General features: G+C 37.4%; 1 long non-coding RNA gene across 6 annotated transcripts; it reads left to right on the forward strand.

Annotated features, from left to right (window-relative positions):
- Window positions 1-5,924: 5,924 nt before the first annotated feature.
- On the forward strand, window positions 5,925-11,433 carry LOC113287375. Of its 6 annotated transcripts, XR_003330005.1 has the most exons (5): window positions 5,925-6,010; window positions 6,093-6,142; window positions 7,237-7,276; window positions 8,108-9,542; window positions 9,635-11,433. It is a non-coding gene; the product is annotated as an uncharacterized LOC113287375 (long non-coding RNA). The 6 variants fall into 6 exon arrangements; XR_003330004.1 differs by having other exon boundaries at window positions 7,237-9,542; XR_003330006.1 differs by lacking the exons at window positions 5,925-6,010; window positions 6,093-6,142 and adding an exon at window positions 6,270-6,319.
- The last annotated feature ends 5,383 nt before the right edge of the window (window positions 11,434-16,816 follow it).

Raw genomic sequence — 16,816 nt, forward strand, 5'->3', positions numbered from 1 at the left:
TCAGTAATGTATATTGGGTTCTCAGTAATATCTTCTGGGTTCTCTTGCTGCACTATTTCTTCATCATCACTCCAACACACGTCATTATTAGCCTGAACTGTCTCAGTTGGCTGATCAGGTACCCTAGATATGTAAGGAAACTGATGTTCATGAAACTCTACATCCCTTGAAACTAAAAATCTCTTGTCTAAGTCATATAATTGCCATGCCTTCTTCCCAAAAGGATAACCCAGAAAGACGCACCTTCTTCTCTCGACTTGCAAACTTATCCCCTTTACTACTTTGATCATGTGCATAACACAAGCAACCAAATACTTTCAACTGACTATATGGTGCCGGTTTCCCAAATAGAACTTCATATGGAGTTTTGTTATTTAGAACCGGTGTAGGCGTACGATTAATCAAATACGCTGCTGTCAAAGCACATTCTCCCCAAAATCTGATCGGTAAATTTGCTTGAAACCTCAAAGCTCTTGCCACATTCATTATGTGCTGATGTTTTCTCTCAACTCTTCCATTTTGTTGAGGTGTTCCTACACAGGATGTCTCAAAAACTATTCCATTAGTCTTAAAGTAGCCACGCAATGCATTAAATTCGGTTCCATTATCACTTCTACAATTTTGATTTCTTTACCAAATTGACGTTTCACAAGCGCAATAAAGTTAAGAAATATTGTTGCAACCTCAGTTTTGCTTTGAATTAAATAAATCCACACACCTCTTGAAAAATCATCTACTATTGTCAAAAAATATTGTGCTCCAGAAGACGAGCACGTCTTATAAGGACCCCATAAATCTATATGAACCAAATCAAAACTACAACTGGATTTGCTCAAACTACTAGCAAAACTACTTCTACGATGTTTTGCACGTGGACAAATATCACACGCATCATTATTTTTCTTCAATAATCTACCCAGACCTGGTAACTGTTGTAACACTTTCTCTGATGGATGTCCCAATCGCTGATGCCACAGCTCATACGTATCTTCACTCACCGTAAGCACTTTAACTGGAGGCACACCACAGAACATATATAGTCCACCTCGTCGCTCACCCACTCCAATCACCTTCCTCGTCAACCGGTCCTGTATAAGACATAAAGTGTTAGTACATTGAACATTACATACTACCTCATCAATGAGTTGTGTAACCGAAATCAAGTTACAAGTTATCTGTGGCACATAAAGCACATTGTCCAATCTCAAACCACCAGGAAGAATAACTGTTCCTATTTTCTCAGAGTGAGCATATTTTCCGTCCGGCAGTCCCACTGAACATGCTCTAATATCTTTACATTTATCATATCATCTCTTTTACACGTGACATGATTTGTAGCTCCTGTGTCTATAATCCAGGATGTTTGATTTGTCTTACCTTGGAGTTGGGAACTGATTTTTCTTGAATTTAAATATTCAAGAACCTGCTGAACTTGACTTGCAGTCACGCCTGTCAGTCCTGATGCATCTCCTGAAGATCCAGTGGCAGGATGAGATGATGTTGCTCCCGAGATGTTCAAATTATGCGCACGTATATTGTCTTGTCCTCTACCTCCTCTGCTGTTCACAAAACCGGCACCAGCACGTCCTCTACCACCAGCTCTACCACCAGTTCGGCCTCCTCGACCATATCCTCTTCCACCTCTTTGTCTGTCACCCCACCATTCCGGGTATCCAATCAGCTGAAAACACCCTTCCTGTGAGTGCCCTTCTCGGCTACAATGCTTGCAAAATTTGTTAGGATCATACATATTATTGTATGGACGCTGATCTGACTGAACCTTGAACGCCATAATATTTTCCTGTGTCTGAGACGACACAACTCCTTCCCCCAATTTTAGACGTTCCGAATTAACCACAGCTTGATAAGACACATCTATAGATGGCAGTGGTTCTCTTGCCAGTAATTGTTCACGCAGGGAGCTATACATGGTATCCAAACCAATCAAAAAATAGTGTAAGAAATCTTCTTCTCTCAACGTACTAACCTGTGTTGCAATGTTACACGTGCACTGGCCACAGCTACACTTTGGTATCTTCATGTACGTCACCATCTCATCCCATATCTTGTTCAATCTCCCATAGTACACTACAACCTCCTCAGTTTTCTTCTGTTTGCATTCACTTAAGGCAGCTTTCAACTGGCAGATCCGAGTTCCACTTACAACACAAAATCTCCTCTTCAAGTGCATCCATAACATGCTCGCATCATCATAATCCCCCAACGTTGATCTAATATTTGTCTCCAATGTATTGTTGATCCAAGAGACCAGCATCGAATGCACTGCAATCCACTCCTCAGGTTATGTTGGTTCTTTGATGGTTCCATCAACAAAACCAAATTTTCGTTTGGCTATCAATGATCTTCTCACTGCTCTAGCCCATTCATCATAGTTTGCTCCCTTTAATACAATAGGTGTGATGATAATCCCTGGTCCATCACTTGATCCCAGATGATATTCTGGTTTCTTCTTTTGCATGTTGTTTTCTACCTCTTTTCCTCTTTTAGATGATTCTGTATCATCCACCATGTTTACTGTTCTAGGGTTTATTCGTGTTAATCAACTCTGGCTCGTGATGCCATGTTAGATTTTGTGAAACACATATATCAAAATAGTTTCGTATATCATTCATTCATTCAATCTGCCTTTTATATAAGATATACAACCCTAGAGTTCGACCTTACAATGGACTGTCCATAACAGTTGAATCATTGGACTGTCCATCACAGTGGAATCATTGGACTGTCCATAACAGTGGTGATAACTGTGAACTGAGACTGTGGTCTTGGGTCTCAAACTGAGACTGTGAAGATGGGTCTCAATCCAAGAGTCTCGAGCCCATAAATATAACTCTCCTAATAGTTTCACTTGAATATACTGTTTAAGTTTAATGGTTGTTATATTAACTTGCTAAGAACTACCAATTTATCAATTTCTTATATGATGTTTAGGGTTTTTTAATTCGTTTTTGTTACGAATTATTGAGTTACTCTTTTATATGGTTTTGATTTTTTAACTTAGTTAGTTTGTTTCTGCAAAGCTTGAAGAAAAAGATCACTAACAAGTCAGACAGATATTTATGCTTCTTCTTCATCCTTATCAAACATTGTGTTTCTTTACTGTTTTCAATCTAATTCAAATAGGTTTAACCATGATTCACTAATATTACCTTTTAATTGAGACATTTAAGAAACTGATTTGCTATTATTTCTTTATAGATGGTCAACCGTGAGGTCTTAATCAGCAATCAACTTAAACACTGATATGCTCTTTAACCTCTTTGGTATATTGTTGATAATGTTCAACACAAATACTGTCTTTTACATATATCGATCTCCTCTCCCATCCTCTCTAAATCGAGATCAAATTCTCAACAATGGGGACTCATTCACTGGAAGAAAATCATCTATCAGGTGCCACCCCTAGTTTTCCGCAAGAGATGAGTTTCTGAAGAAAACCATCACTGAAAGGGAATCGTTTTTAATCATTCAGGAGAAAGAAACCCTAGATTCTTTGGCCGTTACAAGAATCAATCTCTATACCAAGCTCCTCTTGCAAGGCAAGTAACTATTCATAATCCCAATTTCTCCTTCTTCCATTGTTCCTTTTCTCTTAGATATGGTTCCAGTTTTAATGAAGCTCAAGGGAATACACAGCACATAATTATGTTATAGAAAATTGCGATCTCCTACTATGGGATTCCTATTTCTACTATTAGATTACATCTCAATGGTGCATGAATCAAAACCATATTCACCCAAAGGTAATCAATTTTAAGTTTATTGATTTGATCGCGCAGACCTTTTGGGTATATCAACTATGAATTGCGTTATAATATCTTATTCTGATGGTAGTAATTCTAATAATTGGGCTCTTCAGTATCATCAGTAACTGAAAGTCTCTTCCTTTATTAGATTTTTATAATGTATTTGATTATTCAGTATATTTCATCACTTTAGTAATACTTCGAATTATTACTTCCTTCACGGGTTGCTTCATAGAGACCCTTTCCCTATTAATGATTAATAGTTAAAGATCCTTTCTACTTCATATCTGACGTGAAACCCCAATGAGTTATCATTTTTGAAATCTGGAACATAATCAATTTTTTGAAATAGTAGCCCGAATTCAGTAAGAAATTTACTTCACATTTTGCAGTTGTGGAAGCTTGACTGCTTCATGAAACCTTAGTAAATGCAGCCACATTATATTTGTATCCATTACATAATTGTTGCATAAGAAGTATTTTTCTGGATTATATTGGCGAATGTTGCATATGAAGTATATTTTTGTGATTACATTGATGAATATTGTATGGACCATACAGACTTATTCATAACTTTTATCTATAAAATTTTGTCATTCAGGTTTAATGTAGTTACTTATATTGATCATCCTAAAGTAAGTTAGCGACGACTGTCTATTGATATACTTCAAAATTTTGATCTTATTTCTATTAATCTACATCTTAAACTAAAATTTCACTTGACTGAACCTGTATGAAATGATTGAAAATCCAACGAACTTAAGTGAAACATTATTGATTTAGAAACTGATTACTTACCTTGATAATGACATCCCCTATGAGTATACAGTTTATAATCTCTAATTGTGTGTGTATGTTTTAACCTGCGTGCTGTTTCAATTGATGTTCTCAAACTGATCCTACGATGCATCGTAATAGCTGGTGCATGTTTGTATATCTGCTGCATCTGCAAACTGTTATGCATATCTAGGAGGATATGATCAGCAAGCCTGACCTCCATGAACAAAACTGTTAGCAGCTCTTTAAGCATATCTAACAGCACCAGCTATTAGAGATTACAATTGGTAGGTGAAGTTGTAAATTTGTTGTGTAAAGTCTTTTAAAAAATGACCAGCTGATATAAGAGGAAGACAATAGCTTATTTTCCATGGACTGTCTATCAGTCCTTATAAAACATAAACTATGGACTCTCTATCAGTCCTTATAAAACATAAACTATGTTCTGTATAATGTGTATGGTCGCTAGGCTACAAAAAAAACGGACTAAAGTGAAGTGGTTAGACAGCTATAGCGCGGGATTTCCAAAGCACAAGTTTGGCTTCATAGACTTTGAAAATGTGGTTACTTTACAAAGCTAAACCGGTACCTGAACCTGCAATTGTACGCGAAGAACATAGAATTGTGGTTACTTCCATCGTTCCATGTTTAAAATCTTTCTAAACAATTTGTTAGTTTCGTTTACAGTAAATATTTGATATACATGAATGTCCAGAGAGTAGATTTACTTTCTCTGGAAAGATAAATTGTTATTTGAATAATTAAAATTTGTATAAAAATGGAAAGCTATGAGTTGCGTTTCTCATTTACTGTTGTTTTTTTACCTTTTTTTTCTCTGTTTTTTTTACCTTTTTTTCTCTTTCTGCAAGTAAACAACAACATCCTGAAAGAATGTTAAGGTACAACTTTACTTAATTGGTGTTGCTCATGTTTTTATGTTCCAAATATCCATGCTATTCCTTGATGGACTTTATATCGATCCTACACTGCTACTGTTCTGACATATTTTTTTTACTTCTTTCTCTACTTATGTGAAGGCGGTGTTGAAAATCCTGGAGGATCTGAATGTTTGGTCATTGATGTTGACTTCCAGAGGCTCCTCGAAAGCTCTCGGGCAGTTCCACTACAACAGCTTTACTGGAGTGTTATGTACATTGGACAGAACTGTGGCTACCTTTATTACATTTTGACTATTATAATCTAATCAGGTAAGCCATTGGCTGTTTTCATGGCAATAGATTTCTTTTGTCATATAGGTTTGGGGTTCGATCTGTTTTTGAGTTTATGTTTGTTTGACTGTTTGTTGAATTAGTTATGTATTGTTCATGGGTTTTGCTTACGGATCTCTAAGAATGCTTCCTATGATTAATATTTTACCTTGGTAACTCACAAAAGTGAGTGATGCACCTATATTGCCATCTTTTAAGCAGAATTTTCTGCTTGATGCCAATCAGGAAGGAGATAAGGTAAAGACTAAGTAATGCGAAAGTGATACTTTAGTTTCTCATGAGAAACATATTTCATATAAGTAATAAATTGCTTTTCTAGATTCTTCGTTGCTTGGAACATCGCAACCGGATTAGCTGCTTGAACAAATGGTTGGTGCATCTTCTCTCTTCATATGTTTGTAATTTCGGCTAGCTTTCGACTATTCTGTAGCTTCTAATTGTTTGTATTGTAGAAGAAACATGCCTGAAAATGGGAGAACAATTGTTGTTAGTATGAGGCTGTTGTCTCTGAAATGTGTAGAAGCTGATACTCATCTTCTTTACATTGTAAGCTGTCTCTTCTATGCACCATGCCTCTCAAAATCAATTTTTAAGTGACTATTTCAACTTCTCTATTTCCAAAATGGGGAAGTTTAGCAGGCGGCGGCGATCACAAGATAAAATCATTAATAACCTCTTTCGTTAATTCATATACCGTAGGTTGTAAATCCAACAAGTTAAAGCAAACAACATTATCAAATCTGACCCTGTTCTGTGGTGAACTATGATAGGTTTTGGATCTTATGTTTTAATTATTTGTCGAGCGACCCAACACTTTCTTCTGTTTTCAAAGTTGAAATGTTGATTGGCTTATGCATGCACTTTACCTAGAAATTAAGAACAAAACAAAAGCTTAGAGATATTTTTTTTATAGGTTTCATGTAATGCAGGGTGCATAATTATGAAAACCATTACATATAGCTCAACTAGCTTTTGCTATAAACTCTTGGTTGCGAATCTGTGTTATATAAAACCTAATATTCTCTTTCCATTTTTTTTTTGCATCAGATTCTCTTTCTACCTTTGCGATCCCTTTTCCTCTCTTCACACAGACCCTAGACCTTTGCTTTCCTCTTTGGTTTGTGTTTGATTGTTTGATTTTGTAGGTCAAGAGAGACGAATTCGAAAAACGGGTGTTTCATCAGATTTGATTGTAGTCTCTTCTCTCTTTGATTTATGTCATCTGCATCTAATTGTGTTTTTACTTTTTAATGATTTCGTCAGCTCTCATCTCTACCCGTTTTGATTCTTCTTATTTGATTCTCTATTCTTTTACTCCGAATTCAGGATGTTTTTATTTGAAATGCTTTTTCACCTATTGTTTCTCACTGTTTTGAACTGAACAGATAAAATCACAGAATCGTCTCCAACGATTGTTTTCTTTGTTAATGATTTCTTTTTTTTTTTTAATTTTGGTTTTGTAGGTAAAGAAAGACTGATTTGAAGAATGGGTGATTTTGGATGGTATCCTTCTTTACAATCTTTTCGTAGATGCTATTTTCTTTCTATATTTAGTTTGGGTAGTGTTTTATCTGTTTGGGGTTAACAGGTTTGGTCATTTTTTTACTCATGTTTGTATTAGTTGTGTGTTTAAATGTTCAGAGTTCAGGTGTGTGATTCAAACCGTATCAGTAGAGGACACGTTTTTTTTCCATGTCATACCGTAGACGATAGTATGGATCCTTTCAAATTAATTCGGTTGGAAGTAGTTTTTCTGTTTTTTTCATTCATGTTTGTATAGATGTGTCTGTTCTAACGAACGTTGGATATTTTAAGAGGCAAGTACAAATATTTGGGGATGCTTTATTGTCTGACCTAAATCTTTTCCCTTTTAAATGGATCTTCTGAACAATCATGTTGATCTGCTTATCTTATAGTATGCTTTCCCTATATTTTTGTCAGTTGTCTTTGTGACTCTTAGCACTGATCCCCATATATGTAAACTTTTACGCCAATTGGTAAATCCTTGCAGGACTAGCAGACCAATTTTCCATTAACATACTCATCTCTGAGAAATATTGTTCATTGGCTGTACTTTAATAGATTGGCCCTCAGCTCTGTACCATTTTAAAGTTTTGTAACAAATTATATTTGGACACAGGTCCAATGAAGTCCCCTTGGCTATTGAGGTTCTGTCTATAGTGTTAAAAAAGAATGATTTCTAGGAATACGGCAAAGGGAAAGATTTCCATCATAGGTTACCGCTCTTCTTAAAAAAAAGAATTCATAAACTTAACCGACAAATATGTGTTATCCAGATATATCTTGATGATTAAATTTGTTTTGGTATGGCAGCACGAAGACGTAATGCCCTGGGAAACTCCAGGTTTTTGTAGAACAATGTGGTCTTCTTCTCATGATGAGCTTGCTGCTGTCTGATTTTTGATAGCGGATGGTTAAATGGTAAGAGTAATTTGGAACCGATAAATTTTATATTTATGATTAATTGGCATTTTTATAAACCGGTAACAATTTATTGGCATATTGGTTCTCAGTGTACTGGATTGGGTACTCAAGGTATTCTCCGTAATAGGCTAAGACATCTTTAATTTGTTTGTAATATTTTCTTACTTATTGGACGTCTCATTTCTGGAGATTCTCTTTAAGTAAACGCAAGTCTGAACAAAGATTTTTAAAACTAAGAACTTCGCTAGATCGTGCATAGAAATGAAGGTAGACTAAATCTCTAACCTTGATTATATCTGCTTTACGATTTCATATACATACTATATGGAGTTCTTGACTATGGCTATAGAAAAACAAATTATTATAAATATATTTTTGATTAAGATTGATCCAAAAAGTAGTCGTAAAAGGTTTGTTCAAGTAAAGGCATCCATATCAGCTGTTGGCTAAAACATAGAAAATTATCAAGTATAAGTAAATGTCTCTGACCGTTATCATCTAAGACAGTGGTCATCGGTAAGGAAAGGCAGCATGTATATTACAAGCATATTGGTAAGAGGTAGACAAACAATGATGGTAAGAGGTGTTGAAGTTTCAATTGGATGTCTCATATGGGTCCTTCTATAACAATTTAACATTATGCAAAGGAATACTATTTGGTGGTTTGGTCTATTGATTTACTTGAATGGGTGTTTGCTTTTTGTTACTGTTCATCCTATTTTTATTTCATTAGGAATCTTCCTATTGTAATTCCTATGAGAAGTGTATGCATTCGACATACTGCAAGTTTGATTTCTATCTGAACTTCTCATTCTCATGATGGTAATTAGAGTACAAAAGCTAGAAGGTATTATGCATTACTGCAAGTTTGATTTCTATCTGAACTTCTCATTTTCCGAATTGCAATTAAAGTAGTGTATTTGAATATGTATCTAGATAACGATGACATAAACAGGTGCTCAAACAGTTCATTGAAGTCTGTAGGGGAACAAATGACTTTGTGCAATTTTCTCTCACCAGTATCCAATTAACTTCTCCATCTGTCTCAGATTTCAGTTGTTGCACAGAGTCAACAAGATTATTGTTAAAATATCCTTAATGTTATTGGAGTTATTCAGACATGATAGAATATAACCCTTATGACTGAACAAAACCGTGAAAAGTTTTTAATCCACTCTTAGCACTCCCTCACCTTCTATAATTCGTCTTTGGAGACCTGAAGCCGAGTAAACCTCATATACCAGTGGTCAAGATTGGTGCCTCTCAAACAGAAATGGATCATCAAGCAGAATATTTGATGCAACAAACTTATCTTTTCTCAGAGGTATTTTTCGTGTTTATGTCATCCTTTCTTTGCTTTTGTGAGCCTTTTTTTCTTGGAATTTAAGATTTTAATTTTGGGAGATGTTAAACCAGGTAAATTACTAGCAACTAAGCTGCCTGTGGTGATAGATATGCACAATTTCGAGGAAAAGCTTGCATGAAGTCAGCAGCATGTTATTTTTTGTCCTTCCACGGGTCTATTGCTCCAGAATATGGATAGCTTGGTTAGGTTTTTGTTCCTTAACTCTCTTATCAATCTATTATTATAACATATCTGAAACTTAGATGGAGGTTTTATTATTCTTAGTTAGCGAAACCATTTGATGGAAATGGAAATAAATGAGTGATGATTCGATTCCCCTACTAATAGTAGTTGCTTAAGTAGTCATCTGTTCAAACATATTGTTTGATAATGATTTTATATTACTTGCAATTACACTGCTCATGAGGTGCATTGAATGTCGATCAAGGATGTGAACGAGGTGTATCCTACATGTTTGATAACACTTCTTAAATCAGCTAATTGCATCATCCACAATACTTATTTCGCTGCCCGAGTTGCGCTCTTCAAAGAACGAAGTACTTCTTGAACTATTGTTAAAAGGCCATCTAAAGGTAAAAGACGTTGATGCACATGTGCATCTATTTTACTTTCACAAAACATTCTTCATGAAATCTGAACTGTACCAGGGATCCTCAGCTGCAAGAAAGTAGACCGATTCTATCATTTATATATTTACAGTTGCATCATATACATGATCGCAAAGTTTTACTATCTCAGTTCCATATGTAGTAGATGTGTATTCTGTGTGGCTGGACCTTCTGAGAATCCCTCACTGTTTAAACTAACCCATGATTTATGTGCACGAGTATGAATCTGTGGCGCAATGGTAGCGCGTCTGACTCCATGTCAGAAGGTTGCGTGTTCGCATCACGCCAGGTTGCTTTAGTTCTTATGGTCTTACACCTTTTGGTTGAACATACAGAAAAAACTGCATATATTAATAGTTTTGGGACTTCACAAAATTATTAATATATGGAGTTCATCAATATAGGGAGGTATGGCAGGTACTTTCATTTTTAATCGGGAAAACTAGATTTGTCTAGCTAGGTACTTTCTTCTCTTTCATCTTCAGATTTTACACTCAAAGAAATTTGTGTATTTTCAGTTTAAGAGTCTTCAATTTCTGTACATGATTAGTATTCTTCTTCATCTTCAAAGGTTTCTATGGTTCTTCAGGACCCAAAAATACTTGGTAAATGAAAAATACTTGCTAAATATATACGATCTTCATTAGCAGCTTGAGTTGTGCATATTCTGAAACACATATTCAATCGCCATTCTATACTTCAACGTATTTTAGTAATCAAAGTATCAAACTCATATCTGACGGTTTAGTCGCTGAGAATCTCAAATAGTATGTACAATTTCCTGATCATTCCTTATCTGAATGCTTCTTACGCGAGTTGTTATTTATTCTCATTTGGAGTCTGTCATGTACTTATGCTTTCAGTCCTTACTCCTGCAGTCCTTCTATTGATGTAATAAGTTATTTTCTTTCGATATGCAGCTAGAAATGTTGAACCAGAAGGGTGTCATGAAACATGGGGTACTGTTGAGTTTGAAAATACGTCGGATTTTAAGTATGGATGTTTTCATTTTGAAATTGAAGATGTTCGTACTTCGTAGTGAAGCTGTTGATGAGGTTGTCTTTGTAGAAACTGAAGATGCTTATTGTCGAAACCTGATGAGATTTTTATACTCTTTTCCTTTTATTGAAATTTTTTGTGACATCTCAAAATTTCCCTTTGCTTATCTTTCTATTTGTTACTTTGGAAGCAGCAGTACATGCAAAAATAGAATCCCAACATGACTGCACTAATATGTCATATTTTCCCACATCCATGTGCATTTCGCTAATTTAGTTGGTATTGATATTCCTTTTTCATGCAAGATTATAGTCATCATGTTAGACTAGCATCTCATGTGAACTTTAAGGAGTTTACCTTGCTGGCGTTCTATACTTTAGGTGGAGATTCATAGGTACTTGGCATATGTATGTAACCTTTGCTAACATCTACTGTAGTGCCCATTTCTGAAATAATTTGACACAGCTACAGGTTTAGCCCGTGAGAATATCAAATGATATATCCGCATCTGTAGGTTGCCAAAGTGAGATTTTTTGCAACAAAATGAGTAGAAAATGTTAAGACTAAAAAGTTAGCTAATGTAAATTTGCCATAAAATAAAATAAAAATATGCAGAATGAAAGGCCCAATAACTATAAATCGATTCATTTTCTTCTGGGCTTTGGTTGTAGAATGGAATTTAAAATTCTTTTTATTTTGCCCCGATGTAAGCTGGCAATTGCCTGTTTTTTATGTGGTTCATTGTTTTTGATATCGCCTCGAGTTCCTCAAGAAATTCCACTGAAATATTAAAAATATTAAAGTTGTGTTGCTTAATCTGTTTCAACAATATCCTTGTTATCTGAAGTGAGTAGGTGTTTATACGTCTAAAAGTTTTTTTTTGCTGGGACAAGCATAGCTGCTTACGTACATATAGAAACTAACGTGGTTTGACTTAGAAGTATGGTGCAAAAATTTAACTACATTCTGTCAACTGCTTAACCAACTAATTAAGAGTGTGAGTGTAGTAAGAGTGGATTTGGAATATGCTTAACCAAATGCATATTTTAATTGGTCTTTTGTGTACTAATTTTTAGGTGCAACTAAAGGGTTTAAAAACGTGTTTTGCAAGGTGTAAAGTTATAAACCAGATATCAGATACCTATCAATTTCCCTATGATAGCTAAGAATGTGAACAAGGTATTATCCCGAGTTCACGATTTCATATTTTTTTACACTTAACATACATAAAGCATAGGTTCTAAATTTATGTGCTATGATAAAATCCAATTTATGTACATGATTTCCTTGGAAGATACCGTATCTGTGACACGCTGACATATGTAATACAATCCCGGTGGTGGTAGTCAAAACAGTGGTGCTATCTTATCTCACAATGTTTAGATTTTCGCTAAGCACATCACACCAATTGGTCGGGTCTACCGATCAACTTATGTTATGCGTTTAGTTGAAACATCTGATCTCACAATGTTTAGATTTTCGCTAAGCACATCACACCAATTGGTCGGGAAAGATTACCCCACTAATGGGTCTACCGATCAATTTATGTTATGCGTTTAGTTGAAACTTTGAAAGTAAGATCAATCAGCTTCCTTGAGGTACAACATCAATAGTGTGATAGCTGCGCTGCGCTGCATCCAAGACATAAGAGAGGCTGGCAATGTTAGTTGTTAGTTTAGACGGTTGATTCGATTATATACAGTATGTATACAGGGTATTGATTCTTGTGTCTCACGATTATATACGGTATCTCACAATGTTTAGGTCTTGATTCTTGAGTCTCTTGATCATCATACTTGCTAACTACTTTTTCTTCTTAAACTGTATGTTTATACTTGGCTATGTTAGTAAACGCAATTAGATTCTAGCACACTGCTTTTAGAGAATGATTGAAGTGGTACAATGATATAATCAACTTTAGATTGTACCTTCTGAGATTGTGGGATCTTAAGTATGTTTGAGATTGAGATGGTGAGATCCTGACCCGTCAGTATATTTGAGATATAATTAATGTAAATAAGTTCAAATATATAAGTTTGCTTAATATTCAAGGTTCATGTCTCCCACTGGCTTGCCTTTCACCAATTATATGGACATTCATTTGATATTCGAAATGTTGATCTTTAGGTCTCATGTTGAAGTTCTTTTTTCCAGATTCATGGATTATACTCAAATGTACAAGATTCGTAAAGTTGTGAAGTTCCTTCTAATGGGAGATGTATCGGATGACGTATTTTATTACCTGACCTTTTATATGGTTGATTTTAGCAGTGTTTGTCACACTGATTATCTTCCGAAAAAATTGGTACATTCTATTTGTTTTAGAAATCTTCTCTATCTCTAAATTTGTATCCAGTTTCCGAAGACATATATATTGTCAAAATGCTTTTTCTTCATCCACGTTGTATAACTTTTAAACGGGGATTTTTGTAACACACGTTGATGGTGATTTCAACACTCGAGTTACCTACCAAGTTATTCCAAGATGTCTATATTGTTCGAAGAGATAAAATTTGTAATTTTAGTTTTTGTCTGCTCTAGAACGTGCTTGGAAAAATTTGGTGACCTGTATCATTGTGTAATTTAAGGTGAAGAATGATAGCAATTAAATCCATATGGAATAATACTTTTCTGCAACCATTGTTTTGGTGTGTCTTCCTTTCTACATTTCAAAAAAATTCGTATCTGGCTTTTGTGATGCACATGTTGCGGCAATGTAACACAGATACTATAAGGCATCATGTTACAGTTTTTGTCTCGGTTGTTATTTAAAATTAATTTTACGACGTATTTAATCATATAAAGAGTCCATTGCTTTATTTGTCGTTTCAATATAGATGTCTTAATTTTTATGCTGATGTTTGTTGAAAATCAAGTAATCTTTTTTTGTTATCTGATCATTCTGCCACTTTGCAGAATAAACAATAAGTGTAGTCACAAAAATTATAAAAAATCATTACAAAGAAAAGAATTATAAAGGTAAAATTTTGTCTTAAAATCGCGACCATAATCATTAAAGGCTTCCATGCACTCACTATAAATAACTAGATAAATGTGCAATTGGCCAATCATTCCCGTTGACAATTTAACTTAAGTTAATGTTCTCCTCATTTGCATGGTGTCCTGTTTATGTCAGACAATTTGTCTAAGGAAGAGTTAGATAATAGTAACCCAAACACTATAAATAATAGTTGATACATGTTAATTAAGTAGGTTTTAAATATGTGGTTGTTGATGGTGGTTTTTAGCTTAGGGTTAAAATCGTAAAACCATAGTCAAACAGTGACGCCACTCTGGAAAGAAACATAACCTGAGTAATAATGGCTCCGCTAAATGCATTTATTGAGCCTTTCAATACGTCTGTGAGAAATTTACGGGGTACCTTTTTTAATGCTAATTAGAATTTCAACATGCCAAACCCTAATTCCCACGTCATTGTGCCAAAAACATACCAAACCCTAATTCTCACACCACATGTGCCAACGGCATGCCGTGCCAGCCACATCTCCGCTCCAAGGCATGCCAACCATTCCAGTCGCACCATAGTGACAATGGCATACCATGCCAGCCACATCTCCGTGCCAAGATATTCCAACCATGCCAGCCGCACCACAGTGCCAATGGCATACCATGCCATCCACATCTCCACGCCAAAGGCATGCCGACCATGCCAGCCGCACCACCGTGCCAATAGCCTGCCATGCCAGCCACATCTCCGCGCCAAGGCATGCCAACCATGCCAGCTGCACCACATGTACCAATCTCATGTTGTGCCAGCCACACCTCAGCGCCAAGGCATGCCAACCATTCCAGCCGCACCACAATGCCAATGCCATACCATGCCAGCCACATCTCCCCGCCAAGGCATGCCAACCATGCCAGCCGCACCACGGTGCCAACGACATACCATGCCATCCACATCTCTGCGCCATGCCATTCCAGCCACATCTCCGCGCCAAGGCATGCCAACCATGCCATCCGCACCACAGTGCCAATGGCATACCATGCCAGCCACATCTCCTTGCCAAGGCATGCCAACCATGCCAGCCACATCTCCGCGCCAAGGCATTCCAACCATGCCAGCCGCACCACAGTGCCAATGGCATACCATGCCAGCCACATCTCCGCGCCAAAGCCATGCCGGCCCTACCACATGTCCCTGACTGCCAAACGAAGGGTTGAAACAATCAACGACCACCCTTCCATCTGAGATGCAGATCTCAGCCGTCCAAGTTCGCCACATAACGCATGGAAACTGCCGGCTCAAGGACAAACATCACGGTTTTGCCAAAATCCTAATTTTGGCCGCGCCTAAAACATGCCAAAACCATGCGTCCCTACCACCATGTCGCTGGCTGCCAAACGAAGGGTTGCAACAATCAACGACTACTCTTCCATCTGAGATGCAGATCTCGGCCGTCCAAGTTCGCCACATAACGCATGGAAACTTCCGGCCCAAGGCAAAACATCACGGCTATGACAAAACCCTAATTTTGGCCGCGCCTAAAACATGCCAAAACCATGCGTCCCTACCACCATGACGCTGGCTGGCAAACGAAGGGTTGAAACAATCAACGACTACCCTTCCATCTGAGATGCAGATCTCAGCCGTACAAGTTCGCCACCTAACGCATGGAAACTTCAGGCCCAAGGCCAAACATCACGGTTTATGCCAAAACCCTAATTTTGGCCGCGCCTAAAACGTGCCAAAGCCATGCGGCCCTACCACCATGCCGCTGGCTGCCAAACGAAAGGTTGCAACAATCAACGGCTACCCTTCCATCTGAGATGCAGCCGTACAAGTTCGCCACCTAATGCATGGCAACTTCCGGCCCAAGGCCAAACATCACGGTTTATGCCAAAATCCTAATTTTGGTCGCGCCTAAAATATGCCAAAGCCATGCGGCCCTACCACCATGCCGCTGGCTGCCAAACGAAGGGTTGCAACAATCAACGGCTACCCTTCCATTTGAGATGCAAATCCCAGCCGTACAAGCTTGCCATCAAACGCATGGCCACTTTTGGCACAATGCCAAGCATTAATTTTGGCCGCACCTAAACTATGCCAAAACACTAGTTTTGGCCGCATCTAAACTATGCCAAAACCCTAGTTTTGGCCGCGCCTAAACAACGCCAAAATCCTAGATCAGTCGTGCCTAAACCATGCCACTGGTTGCAAACGAAGGGTTGCAACAATCAACGGCTACCCTTCCTCCTGAGATATGAATCTCAGACATACAAACTTGCCACCAAACGATTCATGGAAATCTCTTGGCCACGATGCCAAAACCCTAATTTGGACGTGCCAAGAGCATGCAAGCGCTGCAACCATGCCGCTGGTTGCCAAACGAAGGGTTGCAAAAATCTACGACTACCCTTCCTCCTGAGATGCAGATCTCATCCGTACAAACCTACCACCAAACGGCTCGTGGCAATGTCTTGGCTGCGATGATAACTCTTGGTCACGACACCAACTTGGCTGTGATGCTAACTCTCTGGTCACGGCGCCAACCTGGCTACGATGCCTATTCTTTGGTCACGACACCAACTTGGCTACAAACACCAAATCCTTTGTCCACGCCACACGTAGCAACATGCTACACGTTTTCCACGAAAACACTCGAG

This window comes from Papaver somniferum, chromosome 6, assembly GCF_003573695.1.
Source record: "Papaver somniferum cultivar HN1 chromosome 6, ASM357369v1, whole genome shotgun sequence".
In the NCBI taxonomy this organism is placed as follows: Eukaryota; Viridiplantae; Streptophyta; class Magnoliopsida; order Ranunculales; family Papaveraceae; genus Papaver; species Papaver somniferum.